The 17866-nt window shown below is 37.0% G+C and overlaps 1 pseudogene; it reads right to left on the bottom strand.

Moving 5' to 3' along the window:
• Nucleotides 1-206: 206 nt before the first annotated feature.
• LOC128564130 (uncharacterized) lies at nt 207-319 on the bottom strand (annotated as a pseudogene).
• Between the last annotated feature and the right edge of the window lie 17547 nt (nt 320-17866).

Raw genomic sequence — 17866 nt, 5'->3', positions numbered from 1 at the left:
CCTAATTAAGCATGTGAAGTTCTTTGAAAGAAAATAAATTACATCAATCTAAAAAATGCATTCTAAAATGCTTAAGGAAATTATCTAGAAAATTGAACTATTTATGTATAATTGAGACCATTCTACTTTAGTTGACCAAACATTAAAGATTCTCTTGAAAATTATTGTTCTTGTTTTACATAAAATTTACTACATTTACAAATATAAAACATTTTTAATGGAATGCTTCATAAATGTGTATATCATATTCACACAGGAGTCACACTAATCTTCTCTGTATTGTTCTAATTAAAGTAAAATAACTTTTCAGATGGACTTAAAGACTTATGGATAATTTGGTTTTATTGTTTGTTTGTTTTTAGGTAAAGTCCCTCTTATAATTGTGTCCCACCCCCAAGAGTTGTGGCATACACCATAACCACTCCTCCCTCTTCCTCCTCCCCTCTCCCTACTCCCTCATTCCCCTAACCCTACCTTATCGCAGGTCATCTACTGCCTTCGTATTAGAATTGAGTACATTGAGTTCTTGCTTCTCCATTCCTGTGATGCTTTACTAAGAAGAATGTGTTCCAACTCAACCCAGGTTAATACAAAAAGTGTAAAGTCTCCATCTTTTTAATAGCTGAATAGCATTCCATGGTATACATATACCACAGCGTGTTAATCCATTCCTGAGTTGGTGGGCATTTAGCTTGTTTTCACATTTTGGCAATTGTAAATTGAGCTGTGATAAAATTTTGGTTTTTTATTGAGAAATTCATTACATGGCATATTTAAATTTCATGTAATTCTAAGTAGTCTTTTCTGGGCACAAAAGCCCTCCTTAAACACCATAAAACAAGCATTTTAACCATAATTCCAGAATAGAAGGAGGTTGAGTGTGGCCTTCTAAGCAAAGAGACATAGAAGTCTCAGCAAAAGACTAAGTTGGGGAAATGGAAGCACAAACACAGGTATCATAGAATCCTCCTACCATGAACTAAAATGAACAAAGGAATACAAAAATAGGGATGCTGCTCAGAAAATGTGCAAGAAGACCATTCCTATCATACAAACTTAAAAGGAATTTTTGCTAGATCCATTGCAAATGGGACCAAATTAAAGAATGACAAAGGTTTACCACTATTTTCTTTAATCTCTGGTCATATCACCCTGAACTCACCTGATCTCATCTGATCATGGAAACTAAGCAAGGTCAGACCTGGTTAATACTTGGATGAGGGGCCATTATCCTTTAAGAAAGGGAAATAGTTTCAGAAAATAAATGGAGAAAAATCATGAAAAAATACTGTCAACATTCCCTGACTTTGAGGGGCCATGGCTGGAATCAAAATATGGGGCACTCTGGCATTGAGGCTTTCTTTCACTAGCACAAACCCGCAGTTTGGAAGCAGAACATCCTATGGCCAGTGTGGCCTCACAGGGTAGGAAGCCAATTCTCCTATCCCAGCTGGTCCCTTCAGGAAGGAGAATAGACAGAGGCTTACTGTGTACTTTGATGTATCCCAAATAGTGATAATCAGTGAACACATGTTAGGAGGGTGTAGTGAAGTAAACCTCAATGGAAGGGTTGTGGGAGTGAAAAAAAATTGAGTTGGGGACTAAGGATCATAAGAGAGTGACATGAGGCTCCATTCTTGTCCTACTTTTTTTTTTTTTTCCTGAGTGGACTATCCATAGTAGAAATTCATGCTTGATAGTTACTCTCCTACTTCTTTCTGTGGCTGTAGCAGGGGTGTTCAGGCTCTATCTCCTTAGAGCACTAGACTATAGACTGATGGAATTGGAGATGTATGGGTGGGAGAAAACCTGGTTTACCCCAGATCCTCTTCAACCTTCCAGATGACTTAAAATCTACGTTCTTCAATGTAAATTTGAGAACTTGATAAAGGGGCATATAAATGGCTTCTTCACATGATTAATTTGATAGAGTAATGGCACTTGCTGGGAATAAAGCCTACAAAGACACACGTGCTACTTCAGTATATGCACTCATTGCTGCATGCGATATTTATAAGGGCTGGAGGTGAATAAGTAGCTGGACCAGGAAGAATTTTGGGGAGACTGGACAGCACTGGTGCATTAATGATTAATAATAACAGAATCCAATGACATTTTGTCTTTTTGCATTGTAAAATGGACATATGTGAAATTCATCCATTCTTACTCTCAGTGACACTGGTCAACTCCTGCAATAAGTTACAAGAGAAGAGCCAATATTATTTTGTATTTGAACTTATTCCTGATCCTATCTATTGCCAGAGAAGGCAATTCATAGGCATTTTGCCCAATGTATTTGCTATGACCATGGCTGTAGCCAGGTTAAGAAAAAATTGGGCAGATACAACTGTATTTGAAGTTGTTTACTGTTCTCTGGTGTTCTTTGACTTCTTTGACTTAAAGACCAGGTGGCAGCTAAGGGATCTATTAATATAAATATAAAATCATGTTTGAGAGAGTGAGGATCTATTTAATGTCTGCTGTAAGGTAGCAATGTGGTTTAGTGAGAGGAGCAAGGGCTCAGGGGTACATAGACCTGCATTTACACTCTTATTACAAAGGATGTCAACAGCTGCTATCCTATGAGTAAAAACAACTATTGACTTACTAATTTTTAGTTGTATAAAGACCCCAATTCAGCTGCAAATTACAGGCAAAGAATGATTCCAAAACATCTAAAAATTATTCTTTTTTTTTTTTTTTAGGTTACAAGAAACCAGGTTACACTGATTGCATTTGTTAGGTAAAAGTCCCTCTTACAATTGTGTCTTGCCCTCCAAAAGGGTGTCACACACCAAAACCTCACCCCCTCCCTCCTTCCCTCTCTCTGCTCTTCCTTTTCCCCACCCCTCCCTCCTTTCTCTCTCTGCTCTCTCCTTCTCCCACCCCTACCGTGTCATTAATTGTCCTCATATCATAATTGAGTACATAGGATTCATGCTTCTTCATTCTTGAGATGCTTTACTAAGAAGAATGTGTTCCACTTCCATCCAGGTTAATACAAAGGCTATAAAGTCTCCATTTTTTTAAATGGCTGAATAGTATTCCATGATGTACATATACCACAGCTTGTTAATCCATTCCTGGGTTGATGGGCATTTAGGCTGTTTCCACATTTTGGCGATTGTAAATTGAGCTGCAATAAACAGTCTAGTGCAGGTGTCCTTGTGATAAAAGGATTTATTTCCTCCTGGGTAGATGCAGGATCAAATGGGAGGTCTAGCTTGAATTCTTTGAGGGTTCTCCATACTTCCTTCCAAAAAGGTTGTATTAGTTTGCAGTCCTACCAGAAGTGTAAAAGTGTTCCCTTCTCTCCACATCCACTCCAGCATCTGCAGTTTTGAAATTTTGTGATGAGGAACATTCTCGCTGGGGTTAGATGGTATCTCAGGGTGGTTTTGATTTGCATTTCTCTAATAATCAGGGATGATGAGCATTTTTTCGTATGTTTGTTAGCCATTTGTCTGTCTTCTTTACAGAAGGTTCTATTCATGTCTCTTACTTATTGATATGTGGAATTGTTGGCTTTTTTCATGTTGATTAATTTGAGTTCTCTATAAATTTCTATAAATCCTAGTTATCAAGGCTTTGTCTGATTCAAAATATGCAAATATTCTTTCTCATTGTGTAGGTTGCCGATTTGTTTGGTTGTTGTCTCCTTAATTGTACAGAAGATTTTCAGTTTAATTAAGTCCCATTTGTTTTTATTTATTTATTTTGCAGTTTTGGGCTGGGGCCAGGTTTGAACCCGCCATCTCTGGCATATGGGGCCAGCACCCTACTCCTTTGAGCCACAGGTGCCATCCCCATTTGTTTATTCTTGTTGTTGTTGCAATTGCCATGGCAGTCTTCTTCATGAACTCTTTCCCCAGGCTGATATCTTCCAGTGTTTTTCCTATGCTTTCCTTGAGGATTTTTATTGTTTCATGCCTTAAATTTAAGTCCTTTATGCATCTTGAATCAGTTTTTGTGAGTGGAGAAAGGTGTGAATCCAATTTCAGTCTTTTACATGTGGATATCCAATTCTCCCAGCTCCATTTATTGAATAGGGAGTCTTTCCCCCAGTGTATGGTATTAGGTTTATCAAAGATTAGGTGGTTGTAAGATGTTAGTTTAATTTCCAGGTTTTCTATTCGATTCCAAATGTCTATGTCTCTATTTTTATGTCAGTACCCTGCTCTCTTGACCACTATGGCTTTGTAGTACAGCCTAAAATCTGGTATGCTGATGCCCCTGGCTTTGAGTGTATGTTCTTGTTTGGTTTATTGAAGATTAGGTGGTTGTAAGATGTTAGTTTCATTTCCTGGTTTTTTATTCAATTCCAAATGTCTATGTCTCTATTTTTGTGCCAGTACCAGGCTGTCTTGACCACTGTCACTTTGTAGTACAGCCTAAAATCTGGTATGCTGATGCCCCCAGCTTTGTTTTTATTACTAAGAACTGCCTTAGCTATATGGGTTTTTTTCTGGTTCCATATAAATGCAGAATCATTTTTTCCAAGTGTTGAAAGCACAATGTTGGTATGTTAATAGGGATGGCATTGAATTGGTAGATTGTTTTGGGAAGTATATACATTTTAACAATGTTGATTCTTCCCATCCATGAGCATGGTATGTTCTTCCATTGGTTAATATCCTCTGGTATTTCCTTTTATATAGTTTCATAATTTTCTTTATAGAAGTCCTTCACCTCTTTTGTTAGGTACATTCCTAGGTATTTCATTTTCTTTGAAGGTATGGTGAAGAGAGTTGTGCCCTTAATTAGCCATCTTGGCTGTTATTGGCATATACAAAGGCTACTGACTTGTGGACATTGATTTTATATCCTGAGACATCACTGTATTTTTTGATGACTTCTAGGAGTCTTGTGGTTGAGTCTTTGGGGTTCTCTAAGTAGAAGATCATATCGTCAGCAAAGAGGGAGAGTTTGACCTCCTCTGCTACCATTTGGGAGCCCTTTATTTCCTTCTCTTGCCTAATTGTATTGGCTAGAACTTCCAGTACTACGTTGAATAGCAAAGGTGACAGAGGACAACCTTGTCTGGTTCCAGTTCTAAGAGGAAAAGCTTTCAGTTTTACTCCATTCAGTAAAATATTGGCTGTGGGTTTGTCATAGATAGCTTCAATCAGTTTTAGAAATGTGCCACCTATGCCTATACTCTTCAGTGTTCTAATTAGAAAATGATGCTGGATTTTATTGAATATTTTCTCTGCATCTATTTAGAGATGGTCTTTGTTTTTGCTTCTGTTAATTTGGCGAATAACGTTTATGGACTTGTGTTACGTTAAACCAGCCTTGCATCCCTGGGGTGAAATCTACTTGATCATGATGCATGACTTTTTGACAATAAGCTCTAATTTATTGGCCAGGATTTTGTTAAGAATTTTTGCAACTACATTCATTAGTGAAATGGGTCTGAAATTCTCCTTTTTAGTTGAGTCTTTGCCTGGTTTTGGTATCAGGGTGATGTTTGCTTCATAGAATGTTTTGGGGAAAATTCCTTCCTCCCCAATTTTTTGGAATAATTTCTACAGCACAGGAATAAGCTCTTCTTTGAAGGTTTGATAGAATTCTGGTGTGAAGCCATCAGGACCGGGGAATTTTTTGTTTGAAGATTTCTTTTATTGTTTCTGATCTCAGTGCTTGAAATTGGCCTGTTCAGGAGCTCCATTTCTTCCTGGCTAACTCTAAGAAGAGGATGTGATTCTAAATATTGATTTATTTCCTTCACATTGTCAAATTTCTGGGCTTAGAATTTCTGGTAATATTCAGAGATGATCTCTTGTATCTCTGTGGGATCAGTTGTTATTTCCCCTTTATCATTTCTGATTGAGGTTACTAGAGATTTTACTTTTCTATTTCTAGTTAGTCAGACCAAAGATTTGTCTATTTTATTTATTTTTTCAAAAAAACATTTCCTTATTTCATTAATTTTCAAATGATTCTTTTGTTATCAATTTCATTGATCTCTGATTTAATTTTGGGTATTTCTTTTCTTCTGCTGGGTTTAAGCTTAGATTGTTCTTCTTTTTCCAATTCTATAAGATGGCTTTTGAGTTTGTTGATGCATTCTCTTTCTGTTTTTCAAATGTAGGCATCTAAAGTGATAAATTTTCCTCTCAAAACTGCTTTCACAGTATCCCATATGTTTTGGTAGCTTGTGTCTTCATTGTTGTTATGCTCAAGGAAGTTAATGATTTTCTCTTTTATTTCTTCCTGCACCCAACTGTCATTCAGGATAAGGTTGTTTAATTTCCATGCCTTTGTGTGGGGTTGAATGTTTTTGTTGGAGTTGAGTTCTACCTTTAGTGCCTTGTAGTCTGGGAAGATACAAGGTGAAATTTCAATTCTTTTGATTCTGTTGAGGTTTGTTTTGTGTCCTAGGATATGATCAATTTTGGAGAACGTTCTATGGGGCAATGAGAAGAATGTATATTCTTTATCTTTGGGATGGAGTGTTCTATATGCATCTGTCAAGCACAGTTTTTCTAGAGTCTCATTTAAGTCCCTTATATCTTTTTTTAATTTCTGTTTAGAGGATCTGTCCAGCTGTGTAATAGGTGTGTTAAACTCCCCTGTTATTATGGTGTTATAGGATATCATATTCCTCAGACTGAGTAAGGTCTGTTTCAAGAATCTGGGAGCATTTAAATTGGGTGCATAAATATTTAGAATTGAAACATTTTCTAGTTGTATTTTTTCCTCGACCAATATAAGGTGACTATCATTTGTTGTTTTTTTTTTACTTTAGTTGCTTTAAATCAACGTGTATCTGAAAATACGATTGCAACTCCTCTTTTCTTCTGAATTCCGTTTGCCTGAAAAATTGTCTTCCAACCATTAAGTTGGAGTTTTAATTTGTCTTTTGAAGCTAGGTGTGTTTCCTACAGACAGCAAATAGATAGCTTGTGTTTTTTAATCCAGTCAGCCAATCTATGCCTCTTCAGTGGGGAATTCAAGCCATTAACATTTATTGAGATAATTGGCAAGTGTGGTAGTGTTCTATTCATCTTATTTTGTGAGAGTCCATTGCTTAATTTTATCTTTTACATCATTGTGGAAGTTAGGTTCTGTCCTTTAATTTCTGAGTTCTTACTTTGCTGTTGATCCATTGTGATGAGCAGTGTGTGTAACACGTTGAAGTATTTCCTGTAGAGCTGGTCTTATTGTGGTGAATTTCCTCAATGTTTTTATATCAGTACATGATTTGATTTCTTCATCAATTTGAAAGTTTAACTTAGCAGGATATAGAATTCTTGGCTGGAAATTTTTCTGTTTAAGTAGATTAAAGGTAGATGACCATTGTCTTCTTGCTTGGCAAGTTTCATTAGAGAAGTCTGTGGTCACCGTGATGGATTTACCCCTGTAGGTCAACTGGTGCTTACTCTGGGCAGCTTGAAGAATCTTCTTTTGTCTTGACTTTGGACAAGTTCATCACGATGTGTCTTGGAGAAGCTCTGTTAGAATTGAGGCAACCTGGGGTCCGATATCCCACTGAAAGGAGTGTGTCAGAATCTTTGGTGATATTTGGGAAATTTTCATTTATAATATTCTCTAGTATGACTTCTATTCCCTTGGGGCATTCTTCTTCCCCTTCTGGAATACTTATAACTTGTATGTTTGAGCACTTCATGAAGTCTCATAGTTCTGTCAGTGAATGTTCTGCTTTCTCTATCTGCTTCTTTTTCTGCTTCTTTAATATTCTGAGTTATCTCAAGAGCTTTGTCCTCTATCTCTGAGATCCTTTCTTCTACATGTTCTAATCTGTTTTTGATACTTTCTATTGCATCTTTAAGTTTCACAATAACTGCTTCAGTTCCTTCAGCTCTGCTATACCTTTCTATATTCTTCGTATCATTCATCTCTTATTTGATTCCGTTTTTGGATTTCCTTTTGGTTATTTTCCACTTTATCTGTGGTTTCCTTCATTGTTTCCATCATTTCATTCATTGTTTTTATCATCTGTATTCTAAATTCACTTTCTGTCATTTCTAACATTTTTTATAGGTGCAATCCTCTGCAGTAGCTACCTCATGGTCCCTTGGGCTGGGGGGTTGCTCTGGAGTGCTTTTTTATGTTGCTAGGATTTTTCTGCTAATTCTTCCTCATGAGTGGTTTCTTTTACCTGTTTCCTTGTCCTAATTTTCCTTTCACTTCCTCTTGCTCTTTAAGTTACTGTGCCTCTGGCCTAGGGTTTTGATGAGTCCCTTTGGTACAGGACCAGAAGGATGAGAAGATTGAAGAGCAAGAAGGGAAAAAAGAAAAAAAAGAGAGAAAGGAGAGGGGGTGAGTAAAAGGGAATATTGACAAAAAGAAGAGAAGCATAGAAAGAGGGAGACAAGAGAAATATAGATGTACAGTAGGGTACTTTGACCCAACCTTAAAAACCCCCAACCTCTGGGGGTGCCAGGTTGGATGGTTCCCTTGAGGTCAACAGCTCTTTGCTAACCTGTTCAGACACAGTACCTCACCTCCACCAAGTAGAAAGGAAAGACAAAAATGCTATAAATCAAACCAAAACAAGCAAACAGAAAACTTTACAGGATAAAATTGGGGGAAAAAATAAATAATAGGGGTAGAAACACTAGCAAAAATGAAGTTCAATTGTTAAAGAAAGCAACAATGGAAAATTGTATTTAAACTAGAAAAATGAAGAAAGTAAAGAAAGGAAAACAAAAATCTAGTGGAAAAATGTTGAAATTAAAACCAAAACCAAAACCAAAACCAAAACCAAAGCAGTATATATATCTTGCTGAATATTATCTGGGCAACAGGTGATCTTCTGGGGTATGAGATGTTAATCACAAAGCTAATACAGCTATATGAGATGGAGACTGGAGACCTCTCCTGATTTCTCAAACCCCACACGGTGGAGAGCCTAAGTCTCTCCTCAGCCCCCTTAAAAGATACTTTAAACTGTTAACCTTGGCTAAGAAGAAGCTTTCCCAGGAAAGCACTTGTCCCCAGGATCACTCCCAAGGGGCTGTCCACTTACCCAGTGTACCACAACCGGTTTCACTCTATTCCCCTGAGGGCCAAGGCTGTAAGGGCATCTCAGTCCCCACCTTTAGGCTGCTCAGTCACTAGATTACTCACCCAAGGTCTCCTGCCCGATTTTCACTCTGCAACCCTGAGGGCGGAGCTTGCTGGGGCAGTTCTCCCACAATGGCTTCACGTGGCCCACAGCCAAACTATTAGCTCCATCTGGCTCAGTGGGGCAGTCTGGGGCCCTAGACAATGCTTAATGTCCTCCATACTCTCGCCCAAGTTCTCCCAAGGTAGTTCAACTAAGTGCCAAGTTGAAAAAAAAAACAAAACAGCTCACATGTTAAGGCCTTTCCAGTTTATACTATAACTGCTGCTATATTTAGAGCTGCTGGTGGGATTAAACCAAATGAACACACGTAACCTTTTGTCAGTTCTCCACTGCTTTTGTCCTCCTCATGGGGTCCAGAAGTATCTTGCTGACTCCCTGTGTCCCCAAAGGGATGTTTCTGGGCAGATCCCACCAGCCAGAGATGCCTGGTGTCTTCTCTTCCCAGTCTCACTGTGCCCAGTTGCAAGGAAGCTATTACTTGGCCACCATCTTGCTCCTCCCTCCTGTCTGAAAATTATTCTGACTCTCTTCCTCTCTCTAGTATATGTGGGTACCTATTCACATTCTAGTGTTGAAAGTGGGCAGTGTCAAGGGAAAATGCCATAATTTCATTTTTTTTAAGAGATTGAACTTCATTCAATTATTTTCTAATGGATCAAAGTCATGCCTGGCATTTTGTGATGTTCTACCTATCTTAAAAATATGAATATTAATATGGAGAGATTAGGGGATGTAAAGAATAAGGGATAAATCAAGATAAGGAAAGTGAAAGCAATAAGAAATAGTCTTTATTTTCACCTCTCTTGGGTTATATGTGTCCACGCACATACACAGAGTATCTGAGAAGGTGGGCTACATAACAGTCTCCTTGATATGCAGAATTTGGTAAAGTAATGGAGGTTAGTGAGTGTGGAGTAGCCAGCAGGCATACTCAGCTCTTTCAGTCTGTACAATAATTTCCTCTCTACTCACCCATATTCTACCATGGGCACTTTATAAATATTTAGGGGATGAATAAGTAAATAAATGAATGCTCACAAAGTTAAAGAGCCTAGAGTTACTGAGCTGAGTCCTACAATTCTGAAAAGGTTGAGACTATAACTTTGGTAAAAAATTTTGAGAGGCTCCTTCTATTCATTTACATATCTAGAGAAATATTGTTGCTATCATAAACTGTGAACCCACTCGCTTAATTGGCAAGAAATGCACGTATGTGTATATGTATTTAATCTGACTTGGTCATTCCACATTGTATGCTCACATTTACTGCCAACGTATGTACAACTATGATATAACGATAAAAAATATAGAAAATAAAAATAAAAGCTTTGTTAGCTACTTGTGGAAATTAGGATATTATCCTTCAATTTGGCTTTGCATGGCTTTCTGGATTAAATTTAGACTGATGCTTATTGTACCCTCAATGAACCCCCAACAATAAAAAAAATAATAAAATAAATAAATTTAGACTGATATACCATTTCCCTTAAAAAATGGAAAGATATGCCTTTAATAGTTCAAATGTTTATGTGAAAAATTTAGTTCAGAACTAAGTAGTGACTGCCCTCCCTGAGTGAGGCAGATGATCTTTAATTCAGCATGGTCCAGCCTACTCACTTTCCCCATCTCTGTTACCTAGCAGATTGCTTGTGTTGAGTTTGTGATCCCCACTCCAGGGTAGTCTGGGCGTATGAAGCAGAAAAAGGACCCTTTCTCCTCTTCTTCTAAAAACACTGTGAGAAGCCAATATTGAAGGTGGCGTGACTGGAACCGGAAGGAGCACACACCTGCCGCCTGACAGGCTTTGGAGGCAAAGCTGACGCGACTGTGTATGCCCTGAGAGATGGAAGGAAAAGCATGGGAAGAATCCAAATTCCATTTCATTGGGCTTCATGTCCTTCATGGTGAACAAAGACCAGTCTTTCCGAAGCCAGGGGCTTGCAGTTAGAGAACCTGGTTACTAAAGTTGAAGTACACGGTGAGGGAGGCCCGAGATTGTACTCACTCCAAACTATCTCATGCAGCTCTCTGGTTCTTAGAAGTCAGCCAATTCAATTTACTTACATTTGGCTGCCACTTTCAAAAATGCATACATTGGATGACACAATCTGTTATATTAGATTTACTAATATTTTACAATGATGCAGCAAAGAGCGGGCCAAGTACCTTAGACACATGAGATTTATAGCCAGTGATTAATCTTGTAAAAATAAGAAATTGCCACCAAAAGAGGGAAAGAACAGATTCTTTCCCAAACAGCCAATGAAAATCTAATCCCACTCATTTGATGGATGAATGTCTTCAAAACAACAACAAAAACAAATAGAAAACATTTGGAATCTAAAAAATGTCTCTCTCCTCTCTTCTCTGCCTCTATCTCTCCCTCCCCCCCACCCCCATTCCCTGCAGCCAATAGTCATCATCTTCCAAAACCAACTCAGTGGGTACAGCTAGCAAACAGGGTCTTCCCTCTTACCTTACGAGTATTAGCAAATTGCAATGGGCACTTTCCAGAAGAAATATGATATTCTTACACTAGTACTTTCCAACAGGAATATGGCTTCTACAGTTGGCAGGCTCTAACTGACACTTGCAAAGAGGTCCAGTTTGAAAGATGAGGATTCAGGATGCAGTGAGCAGCATATTTTTCTTATTATTTTTTAATGCGTATTTAGCCTTTTGGAAAAAAAAAGAAGAACGTCCCTGCAACTGACACTCAAATGAATTATAAAAGCCATCCTTCCATGTTTTCTCTAGTTCTCCCTTCTTTTTTTCTGTGATTAAAAAAGAAAGGATGGGGAAATAAAGTGTACTATTTCTTAGTGTTAGGGGAAAAGTAATTTTGAGTTTTGAAAACGTTTTTTTTTTTTTTTTGAGGTACAGGAGAGCTGTGTAGCAGGTCGGCTACATCCAAACATGCTCAGACATATGTTGTATTCCTGGTGGTGCTCTGACTCATTATCATCACCTTTTAAAAATGAAAACCCCATTTCTTGAAATGATATTACCTTTATAGTCCATTTCCTTTTTTTTTTTCTTTTTGAGTTTTATATAAAAATTCAGGGGAGTCTTGCTTCACTGGTTTTTCATGAAAGAAAACATTTCCTTTGCAGTTTGGAATTAAAAAATGCAACCATTGGAGTTGTTTTCTTTTTCCTTCCTCTAAAACCAAGAAACATATTTTTCTTTCTGCACCAAGACCATTACTGAACTATCAGATGACCAGTTGGGTCCTGAAACCAAGATATTTATAGTCTGTAAATATTTTTATGGTGGTGGTGGTGAAGAAAGGGGTGGTCTCCCCTATATACACAGACTGCCTTATGATTTTTCTTTTTTTAACATTTAAAAGTAAAGTCTATTTTTTTCTGCAATGAGAGCAAAGCAATCTAAGTCTGTTCTGGGAGAAATTTTGTAATTCTTTTTTATTGCATTCTCAGGCATTGTAGGTCTGTGAGTTATGCAGATTGTGAATTGATTTTTGTGGTTCTCTTTAACGTAAAACACAGGTATGCAGATATTTTAAAAGTTTATAAAGATAGGCAAAATTATATTTCAAATATTGCATTCTTTTCCTGAATCAGTTTTACCTTAGAGCATGTCATACTAGAAACAAAGTAATTCAGGAGTTTACTTTAAAAAATATTGGTGTTCATGCCTCAAAGGCAATTTAATGTCTTAAGTGAGCTTTGTTGTGGTAACAAACACACCCTCCATCTCTCAACCTCAATTTCAAAGGTATCTGAGGACCATCTGTGGTTCTGCTATATGGGTCCTTTTATTTCAGGATTCAAGATAGAAGATTAGCTCTTATTTGGAAGATGTCATTTTTACACCTAAAAAACGGGGGGAGGCTAAGATTTACACACTGTGGTTCGAATGTGGTGTGGGCCACATATGCTGTTGACCAAAGCAAGCTGCTTGACCAAGATTGCTGTCGATGGAGCAGAGAACTATGCTTCTCCCATGATGGGTCAGATGAATCATCACCCTAAGGGAAAGGGGTGTGTGTGACAAATAATTAAGAACCACAGTAGAGCTACTGGAGAGGCTGAGGCAAGACAATCGCCTAAGCCCAAGAATTGGCTTAGGAGGAGGTTGCTGTGAACTGTGACACCGCAGTACTCTACCAAGGGCAACAAAATGAAACTCTGTCTCTTTAAAAAAAAAAAAAAAAGAAGAAGAACCACAGTGGAATCCACAGAGATGATCAAGAGGAACTTCCATAAACCCAGCCCCAGTCAGTCCAGAGTGCTTCTAATCTTCATCCTCCTTCCATGATTTAGTGTTTACTCAGCATACTTTAAAAATGAACTTTATTATCTGCATTAGCAAAGAAAAACTAGAAGCATCAATTTTTCTGAAAGAAAACATTGTAATGCCAGCCCAGACTGGAGATAATGCACAATTCCTCATATATTGCTTAATGTTAAGTTTTTCCACTTTTCCAATATTCTTTTTTTCTGTGTATTTCAACCTCTCTCTTTTCCTTTCTCCAAAATATTAATATGCAGATTTTCTTTACTATATATCTTACTTTTTCTTAATCTCTCTTCCTTGCTAGTTCCTTTTCTCTTTTCATTTCATTCATTCATTCCTTCATTCAATCAAAATTACCTCCTGGATACATCCAGGATACCAAGTAAAACCAACATGTTCCCTATCTCTATTTATGAAACAAATAAATCCTATTAAGTTTGTCCAAAGTACTTTATAACTCTCAACTATGATTATTAGCTCCCAAGGGCATGCCAATCTATAGCAGAGACAAAGAGATACAATGTTAGCTACAGCCAACTGTCTTAAGTACCAAGAAAAACTGATAAGGTGCTATCAAAATTCAGTAGAAGGAGAGTATTTTAGCATAGCTTGGTAATAAATCATTCTCATTATGTACATTTTTTATTATTTCCTCTTTTAAAATTTTCTTTCTCGTTCTTTGTCTGACTCTTCCTCTCTCTCCCGCTCAGGCTCCCTTTCCTTCCTCCTCTCCCATCCAGATAGTTTATCCTTAGTGCCTAACCCGGAGAACTGAATCCAGTTCCATACCAGGACTATTTTGTTTGAAATTTATAAACTGGCTTAAGTAAGAAAAAGACATGTACTAGTTGATAAAATGGAAACGTGTCAGGGACATAGACATAGAATCTAGATATTTAAAGGATGTCTTCCAGAATCTGTTTTTCTTCTTTGGTTTTTATTTTTCTGATTTTGACTTTCACAGGGAACTCCCTCCTCATGGCTTCAAGATAGTCACCAGCCTTATAGACTATAAGACTGTAGACTACCAGTCTGTAAGGCTACCAGTTTAGCAATCTGAGGATTCAGCTCTCTCAGGAGTTCCAGCAAAAGTTCTATGTTTACTAGTTTGCTTTGGGAAACAGTCTGGTTCCTGAATCAATCTAAGTGACCAGGGATTGGAATGCTTCAGCAGGTCAGGCTGGGGTTATGTAACCATTTTTTGAGTCTACAGAAAGACAAGCTTTACTTGAAAATGAACAGGGTTGAGGGGGTAGTAACTCCTTATGGAAAATGAGATTGCAGTTTTATAAGAAGAGGAGAATTAAAAATAGACATGCAAAAACAGACATATGCTATGTGGTAGGGGCTTAATAATGCATTTTGATGAAAACGATGACGTTATTTCTATTCATTTTATAAGGCACAAACAGATGCAAAGAGAATCTTTTTTCCCTCCCCCAAACTTTATTGTCCTTTTCTTCCTATCTCACTTATTAGCAATTTTATTCCCTGCAGAATAAAACTTTTTTCTTTCATTTTTTATTTCTTTAAATATAAGTGTGGTTGTTTTATAGTATGTCTGATTCCACCAACATCTGGCGTCTTTTTGGAGCTATGTAGGTTGTTTTTTGTTTCTTATCTGCAGCGTCTCTTTTCTGTGTATCTGGTTATCTTTTATTTTATGCTAGTCATTGTATTTTAAAAATTATTTGTGGGAACAATGAAATCCAAAATGATGATACTTTTTTCCCAGACAGGTTTTGAGCTTACCTCTGCTAGCACTTTTGGACACTGCCCATCTAGGCTCACCTTAACTCCACCGAAGAAGTTACTCGACCTCAGTGCTTCAGGGTCCCTGCACCACTTAGATGGTGTGGACACGGCATGTACCATGTGAAGAGGGCTGGGTTTTATGAGTGAGCTTCCTTGGGGTTGAGGGTACAGCTATTGGACTAGTATGCATCCTGGATATGAACTTCTAGTTTTTCTCCCACAAGAAACTCTCCCTTTTTTGACAAAATTGAACATTTCAAAGTTGGGCAAATGCCCTTAGGATGAAAGTGGCTTTTGTGTTTACTTATCTTCCTAGGTTCCTGTTTGGCCTGTTATTTCCTTACTATATTAATAGCTCTTTGTAGCTGTTGGGAAGATATTTATTATAGTCAGCATTTTTAGTTGTTTTCACTAGGAGGGTTGGTTCAATTAATCTAGCCTGCCATTCCTGGGATCTAGAAGTCTTTTCTCTGAAAGCTCTGGCCTAGGCTTCCTTACACTTGATCTTTTCTTTCTGTTTTCTGCTCTTCTTTGCACACAGTACATGGGTAGGCCCTGCTAGAATATGGTATTCAAACCCATATTTCTTAATATGGCTTCATGGATCATCTTTTCATGATTTGATACTTATCTTTCTGTCTTGAGGTTGGTTGTATAGGTTGCTTCTAATTTCCATAACATACTATCATCATGGTCCATTTGAACACTAGTATATTTCTGGAATACCTATTTTTCCAACAGCAAACCATTTTTACCATCTGGGAGCATGAAAAAAAAGTACTGTGTGACATAGGCAAAGGCTATCAAATATACAAATAATGTACATATTTAGAATTGTATTACATACATTTGCATAAAAAGTATTTCCTTTTCTTCCTGTCCTCCTTAGGGAATATTTACTAGCTTTTGCTTGTTACTGTAAACAAACCCTTGGGTGTTTTCTTCCCAATTTTATCCTTGGCTTATTCACTGGTTCTTTTTCCTTTAGATCCCTTAAATCTAATGCTTTTAGTATTTAAGATTTTCTCTTTGGGTTTTTCCTCCTTGCCAAAAAATCTTTTCCGTTCTTCCTACATCTTCAGTTGCATTCCATGTGAACTTGATTATCTAAATGTTATGTGTCTAGTTATGGCCCCTGTACGGTTCTCCAGTTCCATTTAATTCCCACCTGATCATTAACTATATTTACCAGATGCTATTAATGTTCTAAAATTCTGTATTTTCAAAATTTTATTTTCTCTTTCTCCTAAGATTCTCTTCTTTAGGACTATATTTTTTGGTAATAGCATCAATATTTACACAGTCTTCCAAAATAGAAACTTCTTCAGCCCCCTTGCCTCCTACCCATTCCATTCCTGCATTTAACTGCTCATCTTCCTTCCTTTTCATGTCCACTAACATTGCTCTGGTTTAGTTTCACATATTATATGTATATATATGTGTTCACAGTTGGTATTCATTATTCACAGATTATTTACAAATTTCTCTTCTCACTAAAATTTTTCTGTACCCTCCAAATTAATGTCTGTGGTACTTTCATAGTTATTCATGGACATACTGATAGTGGTGAGAAATTTGAGTCACCCAGTGCACATATTCCAAATTCAGGCAAGGTGCAATTCTGCCTTCTTGTTTCAGCTGTCGTACTGTGAACAGGTGTCCCTCTCATGATCTTTAGTACCAGATTTTTCACACTTGTGTGCATTTTGATGGTGATTTCACTGTTTGAAATGGCTCCCAAGGGTAGTGCTGAAGCCCTGCCTAGTGTTTGTCAATGCAAGAAGAGTGGAATGTGCTTTGTAGAGAAAAATAAGTGTGTTAATTAAGCTTCCTTCAGGCATGAGCTACAGTACCATTGCCATGATTTTGATGTTAAAGAATTAATAATATACATTAAATAAGGTGTCTTTAGACAGAAACATGGATAAAAGGTTATTAGTGATTGGTTGATGAAAATATTATGACCAAAGGCTGGCAAAACCTAACCCTGTATTTTCCCTAAGAGCAATGTTTCAGTATTTGCTAACTCAGTGTTCACAGTGACTTTTTAGAACATCAACTATTATGAAAAATGAGAATCAACTGCATGTATGTGTATATATATAATACATAATATAGTCATATGAGTATATCATATGTGTAAATAATCATATGATCATAAATTCTCTAATTTTCTAATTTCATAATAGAGAGGTTATATAGGCAAATGTTCTTGCTCTCAGGGAGTACACACTGACTTATTTGTGAGTAATAGGTTATGTTTAAAATTTACTCATCAAGGGTTTGTAAAATACTTACATGTACCTGTACAAAGTGGATGATAAAACAAATAAAATAAAGTTTAAATAATTAGTGATACTTAGGCTATTTGAGATTTTTAAAGATTTCATCAAAATAAAAAGATTTAAAGGAAAACAAAGGCTTTGTGAAACAAATATAAATTTTTATTTGGTTCCTTGTTATTTTTAAAATCTTCCCAGTTGGAAGATCGTGAGATAAGGGCAAAAATCTCATCTTCCTTTTTTCACCACCACCCTGAATCCTCAGCACCTGTAACAGTGATGTTAGAATGGACTCTAATAAATATTTTCTGAATGAATAAAGGAAAGACACATGAAGACAAACAACAATGGAACAGACTTCCATACCTCCAATTTTTCTTTTTCTTAAATCCCACTAAATCTTAAGTAAAATATTATTTTCAAAAGGGGTAGAAACTATAAGGAAGAAAAAAAAACCTGTCTACCCCAATCC

The sequence above is a fragment of the Nycticebus coucang genome, chromosome 13 (genome assembly GCF_027406575.1).
Source record: "Nycticebus coucang isolate mNycCou1 chromosome 13, mNycCou1.pri, whole genome shotgun sequence".
NCBI lineage: Eukaryota > Metazoa > Chordata > Mammalia > Primates > Lorisidae > Nycticebus > Nycticebus coucang.
Note: the sequence above shows the minus strand (reverse complement) of the source record. Positions and strands in the feature narration are given on the sequence as shown.